Source organism: Eubalaena glacialis, chromosome 11 (genome assembly GCF_028564815.1).
Source record: "Eubalaena glacialis isolate mEubGla1 chromosome 11, mEubGla1.1.hap2.+ XY, whole genome shotgun sequence".
Lineage (NCBI taxonomy): Eukaryota > Metazoa > Chordata > Mammalia > Artiodactyla > Balaenidae > Eubalaena > Eubalaena glacialis.
Window position 1 is genome coordinate 42,902,486 of NC_083726.1, and position 24,522 is coordinate 42,927,007.

Consider the following 24,522-nt stretch of genomic DNA (forward strand, 5'->3'; position numbering starts at 1 on the left):
TCATTTCTTTTTATGGCTGAGTAATATTCCATTGTATATATGTGCCACATCTTCTTTATCCATTCATCCGATGATGGACACCTAGGTTGCTTCCATGTCCTGGCTATTGTAAACAGAGCTGCAATGAATATTTTGGTACATGACTCTTTCTGAATTATGGTTTTCTCAGGGTATATGCCCAGTAGTGGGATTGCTGGGTCATATGGTAGTTCTATTTTTAGTTTTTTAAGGAACCTCCATACTGTTCTCCATAGTGGCTGTATCAATTTACATTCCCACCAACAGTGCAAGAGTGTTCCCTTTTCTCCACACCCTCTCCAGCATTTATTGTTTCTAGATTTTTTGATGATGGCCATTCTGATCGGTGTGAGATGATACCTCATGGTAGTTTTGATTTGCATTTCTCTAATGATTAATGATGTTGAGCATTCTTTCATGTGTCTGTTGGCAATCTGTATCTCTTCTTTGGAGAAATGTCTATTTAGGTCTTCTGCCCATTTTTGGATTGGGTTGTTTGTTTTTTTGTTATTGAGCTGCATGAGCTGCTTGTAAATCTTGGAGATTAATCCTTTGTCAGTTGCTTCATTTGCAAATATTTTCTCCCATTCTGAGGGTTGTCTTTTGGTCTTGTTTATGGTTTCCTTTGCTGTGCAAAAGCTTTTAAGTTTCATTAGGTCCCATTTGTTTATTTGTGTTTTTATTTCCATTTCTCTAGGACCTGGGTCAAAAAGGATCTTGCTGTGACTTATGTCATACAGTGTTCTGCCTATGTTTTCCTCTAAGAGTTTGATAGTGTCTGGCCTTACACTTAGGTCTTTAATCCATTTTGAGTTTATTTTTGTGTATGGTGTTAGGGAGTGTTCTAATTTCATACTTTTACATGTACCTGTCCAATTTTCCCAGCACCACTTATTGAAGAGGCTGTCTTTTCTCCACTGTATATGCTTGCCTCCTTTATCAAAGATAAGGTGACCATATGTGCGTGGGCTTATCTCTGGGCTTTCTATCCTGTTCCATTGATCTGTATTTCTGTTTTTGTGCCAGTACCAAACTGTCTTGATTACTGTAGCTTTGTAATATAGTCTGAAGTCAGGGAGCCTGATTCCTCCAGCTCCATTTTTCGTTCTCAAGATTGCTTTGGCTATTCGGGGTCTTTTGTGTTTCCATACAAATTGTGAAATTTTTTGTTCTAGTTCTGTGAAAAATGCCAGTGGTAGTTTGATAGGGATTGCATTGAATCTGTAGATTGCTTTGGGTAGCAGAGTCATTTTCACAATGTTGATTCTTCCAATCCAAGAACATGGTATATCTCTCCATCTATTTGTATCATCTTTAATTTCTTTCATCAGTGTCCTATAATTTTCTGCATACAGGTCTTTTGTCTCCTTAGGTAGGTTTATTCCTAGGTATTTTATTCTTTTTGTTGCAATGGTAAACGGGAGTGTTTTCTTAATTTCACTTTCAGATTTTTCATCATTAGTATACAGGAATGCAAGAGATTTCTGTGCATTAATTTTGTATCCTGCTACTTTACCAAATTCATTGATTAGCTCTAGTAGTTTTCTGGTAGCATCTTTTGGATTCTCTATGTATAGTATCATGTCATCTGCAAACAGTGACAGCTTTACTTCTTCTTTTCCGATTTGGATTCCTTTTATTTCTTTTTCATCTCTGATTGCTGTGGCTAACACTTCCAAAACTATGTTGAATAATAGTGGTGAGAGTGGGCAACCTTGTCTTGTTCCTGATCTTAGTGGAAATGGTTTCAGTTTTTCACCATTGAGGACAATGTTGGCTGTGGGTTTGTCATATACAGCCTTTATTATGTTGAGGAAAGTTCCCTCTATGCCTACTTTCTGCAGGACTTTTATCATAAATGGGTGTTGAATTTTGTCGAAAGCTTTCTCTGCATCTATTGAGATGATCATATGGTTTTTCTCCTTCAATTTGTTAATATGATGTATCACGTTGATTGATTTTCGTATATTGAAGAATCCTTGCATTCCTGGAATAAACCCCACTTGATCATGGTGTATGATCCTTTTAATGTGCTGTTGGATTCTGTTTGCTAGTATTTTGTTGAGGATTTTTGCATCTATGTTCATCAGTGATATTGGCCTGTAGTTTTCTTTCTTTGTGACATCTTTGCCTGGTTTTGGTATCAGGGTGATGGTGGCCTCGTAGAATGAGTTGGGGAGTGTTCCTCCCTCTGCAATATTTTGGAAGAGTTTGAGAAGGATAGGTGTTAGCTCTTCTCTAAATGTTTGATAGAATTCGCCTGTGAAGCCATCTGGTCCTGGGCTTTTGTGTGTTGGAAGATTTTTAATCACAGTTTCAATTTCAGTGCTTGTGATTGGTCTGTTCATATTTTCTATTTCTTCCTGGTTCAGTCTCGGCAGGTTGTGCATTTCTAAGAATCTGTCCATTTCTTCCAGGTTGTCCATTTTATTAGCATAGAGTTGCTTGTAGTAATCTCTTATGATCGTTTGTATTTCTGCAGTGTCAGTGGTTACTTCTCCTTTTTCATTTCTAATTCTATTAATTTGAGTCTTCTCCTTTTTTCTCTTGATGAGTCTGGCTAATGGTTTATCAATTTTGTTTATCTTCTCAAAGAACCAGCTTTTAGTTTCATTGATTTTTGCTATTGTTTCCTTCATTTCTTTTTCATTTATTTCTGATCTGATCTTTATGATTTCTTTCCTTCTGCTAGCTTTGGGGTTTTTTTGTTCTTCTTTCTCTAATTGCTTTAGGTGCAAGGTTAGGTTGTTTATTCGAGATGTTTCCTGTTTCTTGATGTAGGCTTGTATTGCTATAAACTTCCCTCTTAGAACTGCTTTTGCTGCATCCCATAGGTTTTGGATCGTCGTGTCTCCATTGTCATTTGTTTCTAGGTATTTTTTGATTTCCCCTTTGATTTCTTCAGTGATCACTTTGTTATTAAGTAGTGTATTGTGTAGCCTCCATGTGTTTGTATTTTTTACAGATCTTTTCCTGTAATTGATATCTAGTCTCATAGCATTGTGGTCGGAAAAGATACTTGATACGATTTCAATTTTCTTAAATTTACCAAGGCTTGATTTGTGACCCAAGATATGATCTATCCTGGAGAATGTTCCATGAGCACTTGAGAAAAATGTGTATTCTGTTGTTTTGGGGTGGAATGTCCTATAAATATCAATTAAGTCCATCTTGTTTAATGTATCATTTAAAGCTTGTGTTTCCTTATTTATTTTCATTTTGGATGATCTGTCCATTGGTGAAAGTGGGGTGTTAAAGTCCCCTACTATGATTCTGTTACTGTCGATTTCCCCTTTTATGGCTGTTAGTATTTGCCTTATGTATTGAGGTGCTCCTATGTTGGGTGCATAAATATTTACAATTGTTATACCTTCCTCTTGGATCGATCCCTTGATCATTATATAGTGTCCGTCTTTGTCTCTTGTAATTGTCTTTATTTTAAAGTCTATTTTGTCTGATATGAGAATTGCTACTCCAGCTTTCTTTTGATTTCCATGTGCATGGAATATCTTTTTCCATCCCCTCACTTTCAGTCTGTATGTGTCTCTAGGTCTGAAGTGGGTCTCTTGTAGACAGCATATATATGGGTCTTATTTTTGTATCCATTCAGCCAGTCTGTGTCTTTTGGTGGGAGCATTTAATCCATTTACATTTAAGGTAATTATCGATATGTATGTTCCTATTCCCATTTTCTTAAATGTTTTGGGTTTGTTATTGTAGGTGTTTTCCTTCTCTTGTGTTTCTTGCCTAGAGAAGTTCCTTTAGCATTTGTTGTAAAGCTGGTTTGGTGGTGCTGAACTCTCTCAGCTTTTGCTTGTCTGTAAAGGTTTTAATTTCTCCATCAAATCTGAATGAGATCCTTGCTGGGTAGAGTAATCTTGGTTGTAGGTTTTTCTCCTTCATCACTTTAAGTATATCCTGCCACTCCCTTCTGGCTTGCAGCGTTTCTGCTGAAAGATCAGCTGTTAACCTTATGGGGATGCCCTTGTGTGTTATCTGTTGTTTTTCCCTTGCTGCTTTTAATATGTTTTCTTTATATTTAATTTTTGATAGTTTGATTAATATGTGTCTTGGTGTGTTTCTCCTTGGATTTATCCTGTATGGGACTCTCTGTGCTTCCAGGACTTGATTAACTATTTCCTTTCCCATATTAGGGAAGTTTTCAACTATAATCTCTTCAAATATTTTCTCAGTCCCTTTCTTTTTCTCTTCTTCTTCTGGGACCCCTATAATTCGAATGTTGGTGCGTTTAATGTTGTCCCAGAGGTCTCTGAGACTGTCCTCAGTTCTTTTCATTCTTTTTTCTTTATTCTGGTCTGCAGTAGTTATTTCCACCATTTTATCTTCCAGGTCACTTATCCGTTCTTCTGCCTCAGTTATTCTGCTATTGATCCCATCTAGAGTATTTTTAATTTCATTTATTGTGCTTGTCATCGTTTCTTGGTTCCTCTTTAGTTCTTCTACGTCCTTGTTAAATGTTTCTTGCATTTTGTCTATTCTATTTCCAAGACTTTGGATCATCCTTACTATCATTATTCTGAATTCTTTTTCAGGTAGACTACCTATTTCCTCTTCATTTGTTAGGTCTGGTGTGTTTTGACCCTGCTCCTTCATCTGCTGTGTGTTTTTCTGTCTTCTCATTTTGCTTATCTTACTGTGTTTGGGGTCTCCTTTTCACAGGCTGCAGGTTCGTAGTTCCCGTTGTTTTTGGTATCTGTCCCCAGTGGCTAAGGTTGGTTCAGTGGGTTGTGTAGGTTTCCTGGTGGAGGGAACTAGTGCCTGTGTTCTGGTGGATGAGGCTGGATGTTGTCTTTCTGGTGGGTTCGTCCACGTCTGGTGGTGTGTTTTGGGGTGTCTGTGGCCTTATTATGATTTTAGGCAGCCTCTCTGTTAATGGATGGGGCTGTGTTCCTCTCTTGCTAGTTGTTTGGCATAGGGTGTCCAGCACTGTAGCTTGCTGGTCGTTGAGTGAAGCTGGGTCTTGATGTTGAGATGGAGATCTGTGAGAGATTTTCGCCGTTTGGTATTACGTGGAGCTGGGAGGTCTCTTGTGGACCAGTGTCCTGAAGTTGGCTCTCCCACCTCAGAGGCACAGCCCTGATGCCTGGCTGGAGCACCAAGAGCCTTTCATCCACATGGCTCAGAATAAAAGGGAGAAAAAATGGAAAGAAAGAAAAAAAGAGGATAAAATAAAATAAAATAAAGCAATTATAATAAAAAATGAGAAAAAAAATTAAGAGTAAATTTATTAAGAAAAAAAAATTTTTTTAATTTTTAAAAATAGATTTATTAATTTTTTATACTAAAAATAAGAAAAAAATTATTTAGAAAAAATTTATTAAAAAAAATTTTTTTTAATTTTTTAAAATAAAAAATATGAAAAAACTTATTAAAAATTTTTTTAAAAATAGAAAATAAGGAAAAAATTATTAAGAGAACATTTATTAGGGAAAAAAAAATTTTTTAAGCCAAAAAAAAAAAAAAACAAAAAAACAAAAAAACAAAAAAAAACGGACGGACCTAACCCTAGGACTAACGGTGAGAGCAAAGCTATACAGACAAAATCTCACCCAGAAGCATACACATCTACACTCACAAAAAAAAGGAAAAGGGGAAAAGTTAATATATCCTGCTCCCAAAGTCCATCTCCTAAATTTGGGATGATTCGTTGTCTATTCAGGTATTCAACAGATGCAGGCACATCAAGTTGTTTGTGGAGCTTTAATCCGCTGCTTCTGAGGCTGCTGGGAGAGATTTCCCTTTCTCTTCTTTGTTCGTACAGCTCCCGGGGTTCAGCTTTGGATTTGGACCCGCCTCTGCATGTAGGTCCCCTGAGGGCGTCTGTTCCCCGCCCAGACAGAACGGGGTTAAAGGAGCAGCTGATTCGGGGGCTCTGGCTCAGTCAGGCCGGGGGGAGGGAGCGGTACGGAGGAGGCGGGGCGAGCCTGCGGCGGCAGAAGCCGGCGTGACGTTGCAGCAGCCTGAGGCGCGCCGTGCGCTCTCCCGGGGAAGTTGTCCCCGGATTACGGGAGCCTGGCCGTGGCGGGCTGCACAGGCTCCCGGGAGGGGCGGTGTGGAGAATGACCTGTGCTCGCCCACAGGCTGTTTGGTGGCGGCAGCAGCAGCCTTAGCGTCTCATGCCCGTCTCTGGGGTCCGCGCTGATAGCCGCGGCTCGCGCCCGTCTCTGGAGTTCGTTTAAGTGGCGCTCTGAATCCCCTCTCCTTGCACGCCGCGAAACAAAGAGGCAAGAAAAAGTCTCCCGCCTCTTCGGCAGCTGCAGACTTTTTCTCGTGCACCCTCCCGGCTAGTTGTGGTGCGCTAGACCCTTCAGGCTGTGTTCACGCAGCCAACCCCAGTCCTCTCCCTGGGATCCGACCGAAGCCCGAGCCTCAGCTCCCAGCCCCGCCCGCCCCGGCGGGTGAGCAGACAAGCCTCTCGGGCTGGTGAGTGCTGCTCGGCGCCGAGCCTCTGTGCGGGAATCTCTCCGTTTTTCCCTCTGCGTCCCTGTTGCTGTGGGATCCGCGCTGATAGCCGCGGCTCGCGCCCGTCTCTGGAGCTCGTTTAGGCGGCGCTCTGAATCCCCTCTCCTTGCGCGCCGCGAAACAAAGAGGCAAGAAAAATTCTCTTGCCTCTTTGGCAGCTGCAGTCTTTTTCCCGGACTCCCTCCCGGCTAGCACCGAAGCCCGCGCCTCAGCTCCCAGCCCCCGCCCGCCCCGGCGCGTGAGCAGACAAGCCTCTCGGGCTGGTGAGTGCTGCTCGGCGCCGAGCCTCTGTGCGGAAATCTCCGCTTTGCCCTCCGCACCACTGTGGCTGCGCTCTCCTCCGTGGCTCCGAAGCTTCCCCCCTCTGCTACCCGCAGTCTCTGCCCACGAAGGGGCTTCCTAGTGTGTGGAAACCTTTCCTCCTTCACAGCTCCCTCCCACTGGTGCAGGTCCCGTCCCTATTCTTTTGTCTCTGTTATTTCTTTTTTCTTTTGCCCTACCCAAGTACGTGGGGATTTTCTTGCCTTTTGGGAGGTCTGACGTCTTCTGCCAGCGTTCAGTGGGTGTTCTGTAGGAGCAGTTCCACGTGTAGATGTATTTCTCATGTATCTGTGGGGAGGAAGGTGATCTCCGCGTCTTACTCTTCCGCCATCTTGCCCCTCCCCCCCCATGTTTTTATATTTCACTGCATTATTTTGACTTCAGTTTGCAAAGCCTTAGAAGTCTTTAGATAAACACAATTGAGGAGAAAGCCTTTTCTGTGAGCCAGAGAAACATTTTAGTATTTGTTCTGGTTTATTTTAATTTCTTACTTATAAAAACTATGAAAGATATTTTTAAAACAAGAAGTACTAATGACTGATAAGTGCCAAAAAAGTGCTCTATCTAATTTTTGCAAAATTTGTAAAAGGTAAACTTCGATTTTCCACCTGTGAATTAAAAACAAGAGAGAGAGAGAGAGAGAGAGAGCACACACATCAGTGGTTTCAGTGGTGTGGTTCCTATTCCATGGGTGAGTTTAAATTGAAACAATCTTTCTGACAAATTGTTCAGGAAATTGTATAAAATCCTTAAAAATATTATTTCCTCATATCTTTTTAATCCAATAATATAGCTTCTAAAAATCTATTCTAAGAAAGCAGTTGCAGACGGAATTGAAGATTTACATACAAATGCATTGATCACAGCCATGTCAGGAGAGCAGGATCCCTAGCAGATGCTCCTGAGGTGTCTAAGTGGTCTACTATGAACTTCAGTGCTGACAGCCATCTTGTGTAGTAATCTGAAGAACATTTTAGACATAGAGTTAAAAAAAAACAACTTGGGATCAAGGTTTTACTCTGACCCCCTTATCAACTAGCTGACTCTAGAAAATTACTTTTTTCATCTGTTATTTAACATTTTCATCTGCAGCATAACATACTCTTTAAGATCTCCAGACTCTGTTAATTCCTAACTCTACTATATACTAGCTAATTGAACTTGAGTAAATCTTTGTGCCTCAATTTTTCCATCTGTGAAATGGAGATATAATTGGTTCTTACCATTTAGAGTTGTTTTAAGGACTAAATGAGATACTAAAGAGATACTAAAGGAGGTTCTCAAGGCTGAAGAGGGATGATAACATGAGTAAGTTAGATCACCAGGAAAGAGAAGAAAAGAAAGAAAGAAAGAAAGAAAGAAAGAAAGGAAGGAAGGAAGGAAGGAAGGAAGGAAGGAAGGAAGGAAGGAAGGAAGAAAGAAAGAAAGGAAAGAAAGAAAGAAAGAAAGAAAGAAAGAAAGAAAGAAAGAAAGAGAAAGAAAGAAAGAAAGAAAGAAAGGAAAGAAAGAAAGAAAGAAAGAAAGAAAGAAAGAAAGAAAGAAAGAAAGAAAGAAAGAAAGAAAGAAAGAAAGAAAGAAAGAAAGAAAGAAAGAAAGAAAGAAAGAAAGAAAAAGAAAGAAAGAAAGAAAGGGAAAGGAAGGAAGGGAGGAAGGGAGGAAGGGAGGGAAAGAGAGAGAGAAAGAGGGAGGGAGGGAGGAAAGAAAGAAAGAAAGGAAGAAAGAAAGAAAGAAAGAGAAAGAGAAAGAAAGGGAGAGAAAGAAAAAGAGAGAGAAAGAGGGAGCAGGGAGGGAGGGAAGAAGGAAGGAAGGAAAGAAAGAAGGAAAAAAATAGTATTCACGTGTAATTTCAGATTATCAAGGGATATACTGGATAAAAGAAGTTATCTGCTGGGAAATGGTAATCAGGACTGGGGGGAATAGACGAGGGACTGCTCTTTTTCATATAGGCTTAATCATACTATTGGACTATTTCAATCTGCATGCATGTATTATTTTGATAAAAATTTAAACATTTAATTTGAAAAAACTATATGGCAGACCCATCACATTAAGGGGGAAAAAAGTTTTAAAAACTGGTATGACAGAATAATCCTCATTTTAAAAAGTTCTACACAAATAGTTTTTACTATTATAATCAAGAAAATACTTTAAAAAATAAAGAAAAGATGAGGTAGAATCACTGATATGTTGGTTCTACATTGTGCACTTAAGTATTTGAAATTATTTCAATAATTAGTTCTTAAAAGCAACAATGAAAATAAATTTAAGAGCACGAATAGTAGGATTTCCCTGGTAGTCCAGTGGTTAATAATCTGCCTTCTAATGCAGGGGACACAGGCTCGATCCCTGGTCAGGGAACTAAGATCTCACATGCTGTGGGACAACTAAGCCCATGAGCCCCAACTACTGAGCACGCGGGCCACAACTAGACAGCCTGCGTTCCGCAGCTACAGAGCCCACCAGCTCTGGAGCCCGTGTGCCACAACTAGAGAGAAGCCCGTGCGCCACGGTAGAGGATCCCGCATGCCGCAACGAAGATCCCGCGTGCCACAACTAAGACCCAACACAGCCAAAAATAAAATTAATTAATTAATTTTAAAAAAAAGAGCACGAGTAGTTATATTATGCTAGTTCAAATAGAAATGTCTGGGGACCGCTGGGATGTAAATAATATGAGTAAGGTACCTATGTAAAATGCAGGAAACTCTGGATTTGGAGTTTAAAAAAAACTAGATTGGAGTTCTAGCTCTGCCGCTTGCTAACTCGGTAATGTTGGTTAAGTTCTCCAACATCAATGAGCCTTGGTTTCCCCCTGTAAAAAGGGGGAAATAACTGAACTCACAGGATTATTGATGAGATGAAGTGAAATAATAAATGAAAGCCCTATAAACAGCTATATGAATATGTATACATGAATAGGTATATATTTTTAAACTCCTTTAAATATTAGGTTTTAAAACAAAAAAGCTAACTATAGACAACCTATTAAAAGAAAAATTATAAGGGAGCACTTTAAATGTGTTTTAGAAAGTATACTTTAACATAAGGTGTAGTTGTAGATAAATTATTACCATCCCTAGCTGCTGGCTAGTACCCTAGCACGCTTGTAACAATCTTGTGTTTATTAGCTTACAATTTTTAAAATCTGATTATAAAAGTAACACATGTCTATTAATATATATCCTCAAATGTATCTTCCAAAAAATAACTTTTAATGGCCACAAAACATTCCATTAAGCAGCTGCACAGTAATTTAACATCTTCTTATGGTTAAGAATAAACAAAAGAATTAATTAATGAATACTGATATTTCCCCACAGAACTCAAGGGGTATTGCAGGGGAGCCCAACAAAATGAGGTAACTGGTATGAAAGTCCTTTGCGTGTTTTAAACTTTAGCATCTTTTAATCTCATTACTTTTACTGTTTTTATTGTTACCATAAATGAGTGCAATAAGAAAGAGATGTTTGAGAGGCAGGTGTGGGCACTGGTGGGGCCTGGTATGGGAGAGAGGGGTGTGACACACCTCTTCCTCTCCTAGACACTGGCAAGCAGGCTCTAGTTAATTCTGCCTTGGCAAGGACAAAGCTTTCATCATAACGGAATCTTCTGATGGCAGAGCAGTTATGTAGCTGTTTCAAAGCAGGAAGAAAAAGAAAAATGAATGACTGTGGGGGAGGGGAAATTATGGGAGGAAAACATTTTTTCTCGTTTTCTACTTAGAGTATGAGTTAGAAACACATAAAGGGGAGTTTATGGAAAGAAATGCAGAATGCAGCATTGACTACCTCTGTATACTTAAGTTCTATGCTTGAGGCCAACAAAAATGTGTAATTGCTAAAACCTGGATATAGTGTGCTGTTCCAGAGTAGCACATTGAAACCACTCTAGAGGTTAGACGGCCTTAGAGGCAGTGTGTATATCACAGGAGGAGTGCTATATGAGGGTAATCTCTGGTTTGAAAGGGCACAAAGGAACATTTTGGGTGTTGGAAATAGTTCCTACCTATCTTGTTTGGAGTGGTGATTACATGGGTGTATACAATTTTACTGAACAATTCAAACTGAACACTTAAGATCTCTGTGCATTTTACTGAATGTAATTTATACCTCAGTTTAAAATGTTAAATAAGAAGAGTTTTTCTGGGACTTCCCTGGTGGCACAGTGGTTTAGAATCAATCCACTTTGTTTCATAAAGTCAGTGAACATTGTGTTGGAAAACTGCTGGGTCACATAAAAGCCACGGAAAAGGGAGACGTTAGACCTGATATGCATGTACTGAGAGAAAATAAGCAGGGATGATGACAAGCACTTCAAAAGACAATGATTTGATTATCAAAGACTAAAAGAAGCCTTTGGAAAATAATGAAGCCCTCAAATTATTTTTGTTACAAAAGTTATGATAGTACCACAAAAGTCAGACATAAAGTGGGGAAGAAGGCTGTATCATACTGTCATACAATTTTTGTCCAAAAGACAAGCCAAAATATCAACATTTTAAAATTCCCAAACGTATAAAAAACTATTTCCTGTAACACAGCTGCTGAAATATTAATGTGCATAGGAATCACCTGAAAGTCCGGTTAAACTGCAGGTTATGATTCAGTTAGATTGGAGGAGGGGCCCAGATTCTGCATTTCTAACGAGCTCCCAAGAGTGCTGATACGGTTAGTCTCTGGACCTTACTTTGAACACCAAGACTGTAAAACTGTGATTTAAGTAGATTCACTTTAAGTGGCCTTTATCCAATACTCATTAGCTGTGAGCGTTAAGAAAGGCTTCCCTATCCTTCCAGCTATTTCTAATTTAACTGTTCTAGATACATGCAATACACAGTTCTCAAATTATAAACAAAATCACCTGGACGGCTTGTTTAACCATAGATTGTTGCCACACCCAGAGCTTCTCTCTTGGTGAATCTGGGGTGGGGTCTGAAAATTTGCCTTTCTAACTAGTTCTCGGGTGATGCTAATGCTGGTGGTCCTGGGACCATACTCTGTGAACCACTGGCTTAGAATGATTGCAAATAACTGCTAAGGAGTTGCTTACAATACCTGAATTACACACTGTGTTACACTTGCAAAACAAACAGTACAATAGAAATTGTATGGATCATATGAACAAGCCCCAAACATGTGACTGTCTGAAGGTTCCTGGTATTTACTGAACTCAGTCATCCAGCTCATTGCCCAAGGGTTCAGCTTGACTTTGTGTGTGTAGGTCAGTGGTCACTAACTGTTTTGACTCCAAAATTATTTTTATTATTAATGATTTTCTACCATTTTGTATAATATTAATTATATTTCTAGAGAGAGCAATGAGACAACCTACGATAGATCTGCTTAGATTATCAATTGCTTTATCTCACTTCAGCTCACAAAGGATTCCCTCTCACTTTACAAGTAGTGGCCCTGCCATCATCTTATTAATTGATTGTGCTTGCATTATTAGAATATGCAAAATATGCACACGTATCTATTAGTATAAATGGCTCAACACACACAGTTTCTTTGTATGGATCCTTTCAGGCAACCCTCTTATTTTGAGAGGATTACTTAGTTAAAATCAGATAATACAGCCTGTAAATCGACTTCCTGCATTTGTAACCTGCAATACAACAGATAGGCAAAAAAGGAACAAACAATTTAAGGCTTCACTACAAATCCCTTTCACCTGAGGAACTCCCATTCAGGATCCTACAAACCTTTAATCACTACTCTTAGTATTGTTATTCTGCAGACAATGTAGTCACCTAACTGCATTTTCATCCAGCACGCAAGTTTGCTATTGGTCCAGAGTGATATCATAGGACAGTGTCAGATGCCCCAGGAGGAAATAGAGTAGTGGTTAAGCCCTGTGGCTCTAAAGCCAAATCCTGGCTCTACCACCTACCATACACTGTGGTCTTGAGCAAGTGACTAGATCACTCTATGCCTCAGTTTTCTCATCGATAAAATGGGAGTAGTAATAATAGAACATATTTCACAGTGTCATTGTGAAACTCAAGTTAATATGGGTAAAGTATTTAGAGCAGTTCCTGGCACAAATTAAGAATGCAGTAAGCATTAGCTATTTTATTATGTCCTGAACACTGAACTGGAAGTCAGAAGACCTGGGTTCAAGCCCTAGCTCTGTCACTGATTACTTTTATGACTTTAGACAAGCCAATTAACCTTTCTGAGCTTCATCTGCAAAATGGGGCTCGCAATCACTGCCGTGCTAAACTGACAGAGTTGTGGTCTCAAATAAAATAGTACATGTAAAGGTACTTCAAAAAACTGTAAAGCAGTATGCAAAAATAAGAACCCTTCTTTATAATTTGATTTCTCTTATATCTTAATAAATATTATCTGAAATGTTTTATAGTAAAGAAATATGATCAAAGCAGGAATGTATTCTCAGTGAATACTTTCTTTTCCTTTTATAGCCACTCTTTTAGTAATTTATTTAAAATATTTTCTGAAATTTAAAGTGAAACTCACTAGAACACAATTTCTGGAGTACTCTTTTCTCCACTAAAAAAAAAAAAAAAAAAAAAGTGAAACATCTGGCCATCTTCCTAGTCTTCTAGCTCTATGGTGTGGTATAAAAAGTGTGGGCTTTGTGCAACCCAATCGAAAAACAGGCAGAAGACCTTAATAGACATCTCTCCAAAGAAGACAGACAGATGGCCAGTAGGCACATGAAAAGATGCTCAACATCACTAATTATTAGAGAAATGCAAATCAAAACTACAATGAGGTACCATCTCACACTGGTCAGAATGGCCATCATTAAAAAGTCTACAAATAACAAATGCTGGAGAGGATGTGGAGAAAACGGAACCCTCCTATGCTGTTGGTGAGAATGTAAGCTGGTACAGCCACTATGGAAAGCAGTATGGAGGTTCTTCAGAAAACTAAAAATAGAATTACCATATGATCCAGCAATCCCACTCCTGGTCATATATCCAGACAAAACTATAATTCAAAAAGATACATGCACCCCTATGTTCATGGCAGCACTATTCACAATAGCCAAAACATGGAAACAACCTAAATGTCCATCAACAGACAAATGGATAAAGAAGATGTGGTACATATATACAATGGAATACTACTCAGCCATAAAAAAGAATGAATTAACGCCATTTGCAGTAACATGGATGCAACTAGAGATTATCATACTAAGTGAAGTAAGCCAGAAAGAGAAAAACAAATACCATATGCTATCACTTATATGTGGAATCTAAAATATGGCACAGGACTTCCCTGGTGGTGCAGTGGTTAAGAATCCGCCTGCCAATGCAGGGGACACGGGTTTGATCCCTGGTCGGGGAAGATCCCACATGCCGCAGAGCAACTAAGCCCGTGCGCCACAACTACTGAGCCTGTGCTCTACAGTCCGTGAGCCACAACTACTGAGCCCGCATGCCACAACTACTGAAGCCCGTGTGCCTAGAGCCCATGCTCCACAACAAGAGAAGCCACTGAAATGAGAAGCCCACGTGCTGCAACAAAGAATAGCCCCTGCTCGCTGCAACTAGAGAAAGCCCACACGCAGCAACAAAGACCCAATGCAGCCAAAAATAAATAAATAGAATAAAAAAATAAAATAAAATAAATAAAATAAAATATAGCACAAATGCACCTATCTACAAAACAGAAACAGACTCACAGACATAGAGAACAGATTTGCCAAGGAGGGAGGGCAGGACTGGGAGTGTGGGATTAGCAGATGTAAACTATTATATACAGAATGGATAAACAACAAGGTCCTACTGTAGAGCACAGGGAACTGTATTCAGTATCCTGTGATAAACCATAATGGAAAAGAATATTAAAAAAAATGTCCCTATGTGTATAACTGAGTCACTTTGCTGTACAGCAGAGACTGGTACAACATTGTAAATCAACTCTACTTCAATTTAAAAAATTAAATTAAAAAAAAGTGTGGGCTTTGTGAACAGAAGACCAACATAAGTCCCACAGGAGCTGTGTAACCTTGCACATGTCACTTAAGTGCTCTAAGCTTCCATTTTATCACGGAGATAATAGTGGTTACCCAGCCCGCCTCCCTGGGAAGGACCTGGAGAGTAAAGAAATACAAATGCTCACGGATGCCATGGATTAGAGATAACACCAGGTAACATCAGTTATACATCTAGCCTAGGAACTGGTGATTTTTTCTTTTTTTTTTTGTAAAAGACTAAATAGTAAATCTTTTAGGCTTTGCAGGTCATAAGCCTCCGTCACAACTACCCAACTCTGTCACTGTTGAATGAAAGCAACCATAAACAATATATAAACAAATGGGTGTGGATGTGTTTTAATGAAACTTTATTTATGGACACTGAAGTTTGATTTTCACATAAGTTTTACATGACATGAAATCTTCTTTTGATTTTTTTCAAACCATTAAATTTACCGTTCTTAGCACAAAAACAAGCAGTGAGCTAAAACTGGCCTGCGGGCCATAGTTTGCCAACCCCTGGTCTAGCACAATGCCTAGCATGTAGCAGGTAATAGTAGGTAATATTAGGCATATACAGTTGCTTTATAAACTAAAAATCATTAGATATAATCTATTGGCAACTTTGCTTGTTCTCACACCTTAAGGACCATCACATCTGTGCTCTCTCAGGACCTAAGGATATAATTCATCTGGAATTGTGGACCTGGCATTATCTAAAGCATTGATTTGAACTCTAAGTCTCTTACATATGCCTAATTTTAATTCCTTGTTTTCAATAAAATGTTAAGAATCTTTTTCTAAGTAAAAAAAAGTAATACTCATTCTAAAATTTTCAGAAAATAGAAAAGTAGGAATAATGAGGAGGATGTCTCATAGTCATACCATCCAATCAGTTCCTGCTTAGTTATGTTTTCCACCTCCCCCTTTGAGGGCCATTTTCTTTATTAAAAAAAAAAAAGAAGAAGAAGAAGTAAAGCAACAGTTAAGTAGTTATACTTTCTCTGCCATCTGTCAGCATTACATCATTTTCTTACTCCAAACATAATGTTGTTGTTTTTTTAACTGAATTGTTTTTGTTATCCTCAACTTCAGCTGGTTCTGGGTTCTCTCCTTCCTGAGTCTTTTCCTTCATATGCGTGGTGGTTGTGCATGCCTCTTTCTATCATCAGCATATATCGCAACAGAGCCCATTCTCTTCAGACACACGTGTTGTTTGTTTTTTTTTCTTCCTCATCAGCTTTATATGTGATTGTAATTTCTTGTAACCTATGTTTCCCTAGGCACACCAACCTATGGATAAAATGAAACCATATTAACAATAATAAACAGTATTTTCTCTGATTTCACCCTACCTCTCTATTGTGGGACTTCTAGCTACTCTCAAAGTATCAACCAGTTGCCTTTAGGAAGCTCATCGGTGGTAGGACACATGCGCTCATAAACAAGTCATGTCAGTTACCACCTGTGTCTGCCATGATTCTCTCCTACCCTGGCCCCCTTTGGTGACACCTGCTGCCAAAGCCTCTGCTTCCCATGAAGTTGCTTGATACTGCCCAACCACTGCCACAGCGGCAGGTGATATCCACACTAGAGGTATTGTTTTCCAAAGCTACAAACTATTAAAATCTCTCCCGCTCTTAAGACTGGGTCCCACTGTTGCAGAGCGATGAGGCCTCTGCTGTTACCACAGCCATCAGGGCTGGTCTCCACTGCAGGCTCACTGAATGTTAAAGTTGGGGGTTGGGGCAGTTTTTAGAGTCCTTAAATCACTGAGGCCAGGCTGCACCAGAGCAGGATCAAGGCTTCTCTTCTTTGCGTGTTAGCATCAACAGAGGAGCCACAGAATAGGCTTGTCTTGTGATCCTAGTATCTTACATAATTTATTGAAACAGAGTTTTCATTTCTTGTATTCCCCTCTCCCTAGGACTCTAACATGGCTTTATAGAGGCTGGGCCAGAAGCTAAAATCAGAGAGACAGACATCATGCTGTACTGATTTTCCCGCCCATCTGGCCAGTTTTTGGTCCAAACTTAAGAGCCCTACTTTTTCTTCCTTTAGAATGAATTCTTCCCCAGGAGACTCCTTTTCCCCTCGTGCACAATAATGGAGGACTTGGGCCCTGATACGACACATGTAAGCATGTCTGAATGCCAGTGGTTATAAAATTTAGATTCAAGCCAGAATTCTCCATTCCATCAGAATTCCACCCCTCAGGCATTCTCATTCTTCTTAATCTGTTGTCCATTTTAAATGATGTTGGTCATAAAATCATAGTTATCTTTACTCTGGGCTTTTAGAAATCTGTTTTTCTGAAATCTCCCATATGTTTTTGTAGTAGACATCTGTCGTTTTTGCAAGTCTCCTCAAGAACATTGCTCCATCAATTCTGCCTTCACTCTCCTACATCATCGGTTTCCTCTCCCCACTGGATCATTCTATCAACATATAAATTTCTCTCATAAAAAAAAAAAAACCCTCGATATCTTCTTCTAGCTACTACCCCATTCCTCCGCTCCTTCTTATTGCAAAACACATAGAAATAAACTGTGTTGTTGTTTTTAATATTTGTAGTCTCCAAATTCCTTTCTTCTCATTCTCTCTTGAACAGACTCCAATAGGGTTTTTTCACCTTTACACCATTTAAACTGCTCATGTCAAGGCCTCCATGTAGTTAAATCCAAAGGTCAATCCTTATTTTCACTTGACCTCCCTTCATTTGACAGAGTGATCTCTTTCTCCTTGAAGCATTTTATTCCCTTTGCTTCCAGGATATCTCATTCTCTTAGATTGCCTCTTATCTAGACTGGCTGCTTCTTCTCAGCCTCAGTCTCCTTTGCTGATTCCTTATCATTACCCTGACATCTAAACATTGAAGTAGCACCTGATTCTTGGAACTCTTATCTTCATACTCTCTCTCCTTAAGTAGTCCCATCCAGTCTCATGGTGTTAAATACCATCTATATACTAATAACTCTGCAGCCAGGGACTCTCACTTGAATCCCACACTCATACATTCAACTGCCTATCAACATCTCCACTTTGAATCATAAAAGTATCTCAAATTTAATATGTCTACAATGGAACTCCTGTTCTCCTACAAACCTATTGCTCCCACAGTTTTCTGCATTTCAGTTAATGGCAATTCCAGCCTTCCAATCACTCTAGTCAAAAATCTCAATTATCGAACCAAGATGGCGGAGTAGAAGGACGTGCTCTCACTCCCTCTTGCGAGAGCACCAGAATCACAACTGGCTGCTGGACAATCATCAACAGGAAGACACTGGACTTCACCAAGGAGGATACCCCACGTCCAAGGACAGAGGAGAAGCCACAGTGAGACGGTAGGAGGGGCGCAATCAGAGTAAAATCAAATCCCATAACTGCTGGGTGGGTGACTCACAGACTGGCGAGCACTTATACCACAGAAGTCCACCCACTGGAGTGAAAGTTCTGAGCCCCACGTCAGGCTTCCCAACCTGGGGATCCGGCAACGGGAGGAGGAATTCATAGAGAATCAGACTTTGAAGCCTAGTGGGAATTGATTGCAGGACTTCGACAGGACTGGGGGAAACAGAGAACCCACTCTTGGAGGGCGTACACAAAATAGTGTGTGCATCGGGACCCAGGGGAAGGAGCAGTGACCCTGGGGAAGACTGAACCAGACATAACTGCTGGTGTTGGGGGGTCTCCTGCAGAGGCGGGGGCTGGCTCTGTTTCACCGTGGGGACAAGGACACTGGCAGCGGAGGTTCTGGGAAGTACTCCTTGGCGTGAGCCCTCCCAGAGTCTGCCATTAGCCCCACCAAAGAGCCCGGGTAGGCTCCAGTGTTGGGTTGCCTCAGGCAAAACAACCAACAGGGAGGGAACCCAGCCCCACCCAGCAACAGTCAAGTGGATTAAAGTTTTACAGAGCTCTGACCGCCACAGCAACGGTCAGCTCTACCCACCTCCAGAGCCTCCCATCAAGCCTCTTAGATAGCCTCAACCACCAGAGGGCAGACAGCAGAAGCAAGAAAAACTACAGTCCTGCAGCCTGTGGAACAGAAACCACATTTACAGAAAGATAGACAAGATGAAAAGGCAGAGGGCTATATACCAGATGAAGGAACAAGAAAAAACCCCAGAAAAACAACTAAATGAAGTGGAGATAGGCAACCTTCCAGAAAAAGAATTCAGAATAATGATAGTGAAGATGATCCAGGACCTTGGAATAAGAATGGAGGCAAAGATTCAGAAGATGCAAGAAATGATTAACAAAGACCTAGAAGAATTAAAGAACAAACAAACAGAGATGACCAATACAATAACTGAAATGAAAACTACACTAGATGGAATCAATAGTAGAATAACTGAGGCAGAAGAACGGATAAGTGACCTGGAAGACAGAATGGTGGAATTCACTGCTGCGGAACAGACTAAAGAAAAAAGAATGAAAAGAAATGAAGACAGCCTAAGAGACCTCTTGGACAACATTAAACGCAACAACATTCGCATTATAGGGGTCCCAGAAGGAGAAGAGAGAGAGAAAGGACCAGAGAAAATATTTGAAGAGATTATAGTCGAAAACTTCCCTAACATGGGAAAGGAAATAGCCACCCAAGTCCAGGAAGCGCAGAGAGTCCCATACAGGATAAACCCAAGGAGAAGCACGCCGAGACACATAGTAATCAAAGTGGCAAAAATTAAAGACAAAGAAAAATTATTGAAAGCAGCAAGGGAAAAACGACAAATAACATACAAGGGAACTCCCATAAGGTTAACAGCTGATTTCTCAGCAGAAACTCTACAAGCCAGAAGGGAGTGGCATGATATACTTCAAGTGATGAAAGGGAAGAACCTACAACCAAGATTACTCTACCCGGCAAGGATCTCATTTAGATTTGATGGAGAAATCAAAAGCTTTACAGACAAGCAAAAGCTAAGAGAATTCGGCACCACCAAACCAGCTCTACAACAAATGTTAAAGGAACTTCTCTAAGTGGGAAACACAAGAGAAGAAAAGGACCTACAAAAACAAACCCAAAACAATTAAGAAAATGGTCATAGGAACATACATATCAATAATTACCTTAAACGTGAATGGATTAAATGCTCCAGCCAAAAGACACAGGCTTGCTGAATGGATACAAAAACAAGACCCATATATATGCTGTCTACAAGAGACCCACTTCAGACCTAGGGACACATACAGACTGAAAGTGAGGGGATGGAAAAAGATATTCCATGCAAATGGAAATCAAAAGAAAGCTGGAGTAGCTATACTCATATCAGATAAAATAGACTTTAAAATAAAGAATGTTACAAGAGACAAGGAAGGACACTACATAATGATCAAGGGATCAATCCAAGAAGAAGATATAACAATTATAAATATATATGCACCCAACATAGGAGCACCTCATTACATAAGGCAATTGCTAACAGCTATAAAAGAGGAAATTGATAGTAACACAATAATAGTGGGGGACTTTAACACCTCACTTACACCAATGGACAGATCATCCAAAATGAAAATAAATAAGGAAACAGAAGCTTTAAATGACACAATAGACCAGATAGATTTAATTGATATCTATAGGACATTCCATCCAAAAACAGCAGATTACACGTTCTTCTCAAGTGCGCACGGAACATTCTCCAGGATAGATCACATCTTAGGTCACAAATCAAGCCTCAGTAAATTTAAGAAAATTGAAATCATATCAAGCATCTTTTCTGACCACAACGCTATGAGATTAGAAATGAATTACAGGGGAAAAAGCGTAAAAAACACAAACACATGGAGGCTAAACAATACGTTACTAAATAACCAAGAGATTACTGAAGAAATCAAAGAGGAAATCAAAAAATACCTAGAGACAAATGACAATGAAAACACGACAACCCAAAACCTATGGGATGCTGCAAAAGCAGTTCTAAGAGGGAAGTTTATAGCTATACAAGCCTACCTCAAGAAACAAGAAAAATCTCAAGTAAACAATCTAACCTTACACCTAAAGAAACTAGAGAAAGAAGAACAAACAAAACCCAAAGTTAGCAGAAGGAAAGAAATCATAAAGATCAGAGCGGAAATAAATGAAATAGAAACAAAGAAAACAATAGCAAAGATCAATAAAACTAAAAGCTGGTTCTTTGAGAAGATAAACAAAATTGATAAGCCATTAGCCAGACTCATCAAGAAAAAGAGGGAGAGGACTCAAATCAATAAAATCAGAAATGAAAAAGGAGAAGTTACAACAGACACCACAGAAATACAAAGCATCCTAAGAGACTACTACAAGCAACTTTATGCCAATAAAATGGACAACCTGGAAGAAATGGACAAATTCTTAGAAAGGTATAACCTTCCAAGACTGAACCAGGAAGAAGCAGAAAATATGAACAGACCAATCACAAGTAATGAAATTGAAACTGTGATTAAAAATCTTCCAACAAACAAAAGTCCAGGACCAGATGGCTTCACAGGTGAATTCTATCAAACATTTAGAGAAGAGCTAACACCTATCCTTCTCAAACTCTTCCAAAAAATTGCAGAGGAAGGAACACTCCCAAACTCATTCTATGAGGCCACCATCACCCTGATACCAAAACCAGACAAAGACACTACAAAAAAAGAAAATTACAGACCAATATCACTGATGAATATAGATGCAAAAATCCTCAACAAAATACTAGCAAACAGAATCCAACAACACATTAAAAGGATCATACACCACGATCAAGTGGGATTTATCCCAGGGATGCAAGGATTCTTCAATATATGCAAATCAATCAATGTGATACACCATATTAACAAATTGAAGAATAAAAACCATATGATCATCTCAATAGATGCAGAAAAAGCTTTTGACAAAATTCAACACCCATTTATGATAAAAACTCTCCAGAAAGTGGGCATAGAGGGAACCTACCTCAACATGATAAAGGCCATATACGACAAACCCACAGCAAACATCATTCTCAACGGTGAAAAACTGAAAGCATTTCCTCTAAGATCAGGAACGAGACAAGGATGTCCACTCTCACCACTATTATTCAACATAGTTCTGGAAGTCCTAGCCACGGCAATCAGAGAAGAAAAAGAAATAAAAGGAATACAAATTGGAAAAGAAGAAGTAAAACTGTCACTGTTTGCAGATGACATGATACTATACATAGAGAATCCTAAAACTGCCACCAGAAAACTGCTAGAGCTAATTAATGAATATGGTAAAGTTGCAGGATACAAAATTAATGCACAGAAATCTCTTGCATTCCTATACACTAATGATGAAAAATCTGAAAGAGAAATTATGGAAACACTCCCATTTACCATTGCAACAAAAAGAATAAAATACCTAGGAATAAACCTACCTAGGGAGACAAAAGACCTGTATGCAGAAAACTATAAGACACTGATGAAAGAAATTAAAGATGATACCAACAGATGGAGAGATATACCATGTTCTTGGATTGGAAGAATCAACATTGTGAAAATGACTATACTACCCAAAGCAATCTACAGATTCAATGCAATCCCTATCAAATTACCAATGGCATTTTTTACAGAGCTAGAAAAAATCATCTTAAAATTTGTATGGAGACACAAAAGACCCCGAATAGCCAAAGCAGTCTTGAGGGAAAAAAACGGAGCTGGAGGAATCAGACTCCCTGACTTCAGACTATACTACAAAGCTACAGTAATCAAGACAATATGGTACTGGCACAAAAACAGAAACATAGATCAATGGAACAAGATAGAAAGCCCAGAGATAAACCCACGCACCTATGGTCAACTAATCTATGACAAAGGAGGCAAAGATATACGATGGAGAAAAGACAGTCTCTTCAATAAGTGGTGCTGGGAAAACTGGACAGCTACATGTAAAAGAATGAAATTAGAACACTCTCTAACACCATACACAAAAATAAACTCAAAATGGATTACAGACCTAAATGTAAGACTGGACACTATAAAACTCTTAGAGGAAAACATAGGAAGAACACTCTTTGACATAAATCACAGCAAGATCTTTTTTGATCCACCTCCTAGAGTAATGGAAATAGAAACAAAAATAAACAAATGGGACCTAATGAAACTTCAAAGCTTTTGCACAGCAAAGGAAACCATATACAAGACGAAAAGACAACCCTCAGAATGGGAGAAAATATTTGCAAACGAATCAACGGACAAAGGATTAATCTCCAAAATATATAAACAGCTCAGTCAGCTCAATATTAAAGAAACAAACACCCCAATCCAAAAATGGGCAGAAGACCTAAATAGATATTTCTCCAAAGAAGACATACAGACGGCCACGAAGCACATGAAAAGATGCTCAACATCACTAATTATTAGAGAAATGCAAATCAAAACTACACTGAGGTATCACCTCACACCAATTAGAATGGGCATCATCAGAAAATCTACAAACAACAAATGCTGGAGAGGGTGTGGAGAAAAGGGAACCCTCTTGCACTGTTGGTGGGAATGTAAATTGATACAGCCACTATGGAGAACAATATGGAGGTTCCTTAAAAAACTAAAAATAGAATTACCATATGACCCAGCAATCCCACTACTGGGCATATACCCAGAGAAAACCGTAATTCAAAAAGACACATGCACCCCAATGTTCATTGCAGCGCTATTTACAATAGCCAGGTCATGGAAGCAACCTAAATGCCCATCAACAGACGAATGGATAAAGAAGTTGTGGTACATATATACAATGGAATATTACTCAGCCATAAAAAGGAACGAAATTGAGTCATTTGTTGAGACGTGGATGGATCTAGAGACTGTCATACAGAGTGAAGTAAGTCAGAAAGAGAAAAACAAATATTGTATATTAACGCATGTATGTGGAACCTAGAAAAATGGTACAGATGAGCCGGTTTGCAAGGCAGAAGTTGAGACACAGATGTAGAGAACAGACATATGGACACCAAGGGGGGAAAACTGCGGTGGGGTAGGGATAGTGGTGTGCTGAATTGGGCGATTGGGATTGACATGTATACACTGATGTGTATAAAATTGATGACTAATAAGAACCTGCAGTATAAACAAACAAACAAAACAACTAATACTAAACTTTCATTGGGTTATTTGTATGGAAATATGTTAATATAAATGTTTCAGACATTACATGAAATTTCTAAAAATCTTATATGTTCTGGTATAATGTTATAAGTCATAATCCTAGTTATTACTTTAAAATGTATATCTCAGAAATAACTAATTTTCTTGTCAACTGCATTATTATGAACTTTCATCAAATCTTTAACCGTGGTCATTTTTAAGTCTTTTGTCATTTACAGACAGTTCTGGGTGTACTCTGATGCTTTTGTAAATATGTTCCTATAAAAGGGTTTCATCTTCAGGAAATTCATGGAAAAGACTCTGACAAGTACAGGTTTCTGGTACCTGACTGTACTGCTGAACTGAATGAACAAGCATTTTCAGAACTCTAATGAAAAACTGATGAGCTCATAAAAGTGCTAACAAAAGATCAAGATGAAAAAAAAAAAATTAATTACATGGGACTGAGTGAACTGATGAGGATGAGTATAATTTTTGTGACTTTCTGGTTGAATTTAAAAAAAGAAAAAATCCCACAAGAACTCAGAGGCAAAGAATATACAAATCAATTTTCACTGCAAAGTAAAGGAGCTGTTACAGTGGAGGATTACTGGACTGAATGTCAATATTATGACATAGTATGAGTGTGTTTCATGTTTGGTAATTGCAATCATTGTTGCTTTTGTT